This window comes from Myotis brandtii, unplaced genomic scaffold, assembly GCF_000412655.1.
Source record: "Myotis brandtii unplaced genomic scaffold, ASM41265v1 scaffold102, whole genome shotgun sequence".
NCBI classification, from domain to species: domain Eukaryota; kingdom Metazoa; phylum Chordata; class Mammalia; order Chiroptera; family Vespertilionidae; genus Myotis; species Myotis brandtii.
Genome location: NW_005353405.1, coordinates 23,501 through 28,189, shown reverse-complemented (window position 1 = coordinate 28,189; position 4,689 = coordinate 23,501). Strand labels below are relative to the sequence as shown.

Here is a 4,689-nt window from a genome sequence, read left to right as displayed (position 1 = left end):
GACTGAAGCTCCCAACCGCTCCTTTTTTTCTTTTTTTTTGATTCTGGGCCAGCTTTAGCTCTGAGGCTCGGCTCCAGCTATGAGGCCTCCACTGCTGAAAGCAGGTTTCTGGCCTTTGTTTACCTTCTGTATTTGAAACAATGTTGCGATCCTGCTGGCTGAAGTTTGGCTGACTAAAGCAGGTTTCTGGGGTTTTGTTTAGCTTCTATATTTGTAACAATGTTTCAAACTGCAAGTTCAGAGGCCGGCAGCAGCAGGCAGGGAACCTGGCTTCCTCCGTCACTGGAGCAAGCAAGCCTCCCTGTTCGCGTCAGCTGCCTGGCTTCCGGCCGCCATCTTGGCTGGCAGTTAATTTGCATAAGGATATGCTGATTAGCCAATGGGAAGGGTAGAGGAGGTACGGCTAATTACCATGTTTCTCTTTTATTAGATAGGATACATATTTATATGTAAAATGTGCATTTTTTCATCTTGCTTTCACACTACATCTGTATTCACTCCTGGCTTCTTACCCACTGTGCTGTGGATATTTGATGCATGCTGTAAAAATTTAATGACAATGAAATGAGGTAATTATTTTCTACATTATTTACTATATGGCATATTTGAATAGTTATTTGGTCTGAAGGACTATTTTTGGACAGAGCAAAAAGTTCTATTTATGGAGTTTTTGCTCTTCTCACAACTGCAAGAGAATAACAGGTGGGTGATGCTTGAGGAGGGGAAAGAGTTCTCACTTTGTTTTATTGTTCACAGATTACTTCAAATTATTCTCACAGGCATCTGCCTCAATTAACATCCAATCTACTACTCGGCCTACTTTTGTTCTCAAGGATGTACATCTTTATAGCATAATTGGGATTTTTTTCCTTCCATAAACAAAACATCTTGCTAAATTACCTTTCACAAAAGCCACTTTTAGACAGATTGATCTATATATATAAAAGAGTAATATGCAAATCGACCAAACAGTGGAACAACCAGAATGACTGCTCAACAAGTAGCTATGAGACACACTGACCACTTCATAGTCCCTACCCCCAGCCGGCAGGCTCTGATTGCCCAATGGTGAACGGGGAACTGGGGGTGGGGCCAGTTGCCAGCAGCTGGGGAAGATGGCCCTGACCACAGGCCAGGCCTAGGGACCATACCCATGCACGAATTTCGAGCGCCAGACCTCTAGGTTTAAGATGAAAAACCAGAAAGACATGATGCTGAATCTTCTGAGAAGGGAAAAAGTACATCATACCCTGAATGTGTTCCACAGAATACCCAAAGGCTAATGAAGGAACTCAAGGTTCCAAGCCATGTGAACTGGATTTAACACACCTCAGGACCTGAGCAATATTAATAAGCCACTTACTATCTCTGAAAATCATTCTGCTTACATAAAAAATAAAATTAATACGCCCTGTCTTGTAAGACTGTCCCAGGGATTAAGTGGAATAATGTGCAAAATGCCTAGTACTGAGTAAACAATCAATAATTTTATTTTATCATTGCTCCCCAACTCAGTTGTTATATTTTTTCTGTTTTTGATTTTTATAACTATTTCTGTTTTGTTTTTAGTGAGATAAGTAAAGATTTTGAAAATACACATGTGGCCTCTGGCTCCAGACCTCGGTGATGGCCACCAGGACAGCAGGGTGAGAGCCTGTGGCCTGAGCACTCTGCAGCCCAATTCCTGGGCCTTTGGGGGCCTTGAAGTCCCCAGCGCCCAACTTTTCCACCCTCCCACTCCCCTCCCCCGAAACTCCTGCCACAAAGAAAAGTAGTGGGAGAAGGAGCAGCGATGCCAGGTCCCCAGCCCCTCCTGGCTGAGGAAGGCCAAATGCAGTTATGGCCACCCAGGTACTGGGGCAGTCTTCTGAAGGAGGAGGGCTATGCAATGGCAGTGGTAACATGGCATGACCTTGCCTAACGATATGTATGACTTGCATGACCTCTCCAAAGCTGAATTGGCTGCTCCTCAGCTCATCATGTTGGCAAATGTGGCCTTAACTGGGGAAGTAAATGGCAGCTGCTGTGATTACCTAGTTGGTGAAGAAGGCAAATGCAGAATTGATGCCTGTTGGGGATAACAACTTTCCAGATAGTGATGGAGAAGGACTTGAGGAGTCTCCTGAAATAAAAGGCAAACCCAATGGACTGGAAAACATGGAACTGGAAAGTTTGGAACTCAGTGTTGCAGAACTACAGCCTGTGTTTGAGGTATCAGCTGCCCCAGAAATTTACAGCTCAAATAAAGAGCTTCCTCCTGAAACACCTGGACCTTTAAGACCAAACCCTTTCGTTGTAAGCCATGCCAATATGAAGCAGAATCTGAAGACAGTTTGTGCATCACATCAGAGTTCATAGTGCCAAGAAGATTTTTGTGGAAGAAAGTGCAGAGAACCAAGCAAAGGCCAGGACTCTGGCTCTTCCACTGCTGAAGTGGGAGATTTCTCCGAAGGCCCCATTTGCTGTGACGGCTGTGGCCACTGTGGCTGCAATACAATTGACATGGTCACTATACTGCTCACTTGAAACACCACACCAGAGCTGGTGAAAATGAGCGAGTCTACAAGTGCATCATTTGCACGTACACCACAGTAGCGAATATCACTGGAGAAAACACTTAAGAAACCATTTTCCAAGGAAAGTATACACATGTGGAAAATGCCACTATTTTTCAGACAGAAAAAAAACATTATGTTCAGCATGGTAGAACTTACACAGTAGATAGAATGCCCATATAAATGTGAACTTTGCCCTTACTCAAGTTCTCAGAAGACTCATCTAACTAGACATATGCGTACTCATTCAGTGGGGTATGAATACCATCTGGAAATATTTACTAGAGCATCATTTAGATGGGTGAGAAGGCATGTAAATGTGATCAGTGCAGTTATGTGGCCTCCAATCAACATGAGGTAACTTGCCATGCAGGACAGGTTCACAAGGGGCCTAAACCTCTTAACTGCCCACACTGTGACTATAAAACAGCAGAGAGAAGCAACTTCACAAAACATGTGGAGCTACATGTTAATCCACGGCAATTCAATTGTCCTGTATGCGGTTATGCAGCTTCCAAGAAGTGTAATCTGCAGTATCATTTCAAACCTAAGCATCCCTCTTGTCCTAATAAAACAATAGACGTCTCAAAAGTGAAACTAAAGAAAACGAAAAAGTGAGAGGCTGACTTGCCTGATAATAATAATACCAATGAAAAAACAGAAACAGAGCAGACAAAAATAAAGGGGGATGTAGCTGGAAAGAAAAATGAGAAGTCTGTAAAAGTGGAGGGAAAAAAAAGAATGCTTCAAAAGAGAAAAAGCCTTGTAGGAATGCTTCAATCCAGGTGACTACCAGAACTCGGAAATCAGCAATGGAAACTAGAGAGATGGATGTGCATTCAGGAACCAATTCAGAAACACACACACACAACAACAACAACAAGCAAAACAAAACAAAACAAAACAAAACTGTAAAACCAAGAAAGGCAAAAGGAAGGTAGAAGCTGAAGCCCATTCCTTGCAAGATCCTGTTAATGATGAGGAACTTGTGACAAAAAAAGAAAAAGAAGACAGAAAGCAAACCCCAAAATAGTCAGCAAGTACCAACATCTGAGAACAAAGTTGAGGAGAATGAAAAGCAAAATACTGTGTGTGTGTGGGGGGGGGGGGGGGGAGTACAAAGAAGAAAACTGAAGAATAAATCACGTAGAAAAAGCAGCAAGCCTGCTCAGAAGGAGCCTGTTCAGAGGGGGCCTGCTCAGACAGAGCCACTGCCACCCATGGAGCCTCCTCAGAGATAAGAGGAGACATTTAAATTGAAGAAAAATTCTCCAAGCAATGGACATTGTTTCAGTCCAGGTATTTACTCCTGAGTTTTGATCACTATTTCTTATTTGTGTATGTTAATCATCATAAAAACAATGATTTTAGTGTTTCTTTTTATTTTTTATTTTGGTGCTTTAATGGCTTAAGATATTGCACATTGTGGGTTGTTGTTTTTTAACGTATGCAGTTAAAATTTTTTTCCTAGAAATAACGTTTGTGTTGAACGGTAAGACTTCATACATATATATGCATGTTTATTTTGTCCTCTTTGGAGGGATGCTTTTAGTCTTATTTGCAAAAGGGCAGTTTTTCTTTTGCTGCAGTTGCCTTTTTTGCAGAATATTAGTGTGAGCAAGTTTGTGAGCAAATGAAACATACAGGTTCAAGTCATTGATTTTGATTTTCACATCTTATATCTATGCCAGATCTGTAGTTCATATAAGTTATTTATTTAAATGGATGTATACATTCACAACTCTCAGCTTGAACGTTGTAATAAACGAACCACTACACTAAAAAAAATAGAAAATGCACATGTGAACACACACACACACACACACACACACACACACACACACACCTTGATCTTTTTAAAGAGAACTTTCCTGACTTGTGGTCAAAATGGTGGAATAGTAAACACTGTACTCACCTCCTCCCATGACCAAATCATTCAAAATTGAAGGGGAAATAAGAAGCTTCACAGACAAAAAAAGGCTAAGGGAGTTTATCACCACCAAGCCAGCAATGCAAGAAATGCTAAAGGGACTGGTGTAAAAAGAAGAAATAAAAAGCTCAGAAAGAAAACAACCACACAAAAAAAGAAATGGCTACAAACAAGTACCTTTCAATAATAACTTTAAATGTAAAC

At 41.3% G+C, this 4,689-nt stretch overlaps 1 pseudogene; it reads left to right on the top strand.

Annotated features, from left to right (window-relative positions):
* Nucleotides 1-1,639: 1,639 nt before the first annotated feature.
* On the top strand, nt 1,640-3,796 carry LOC102245449 (annotated as a pseudogene).
* Nucleotides 3,797-4,689: the final 893 nt, after the last annotated feature.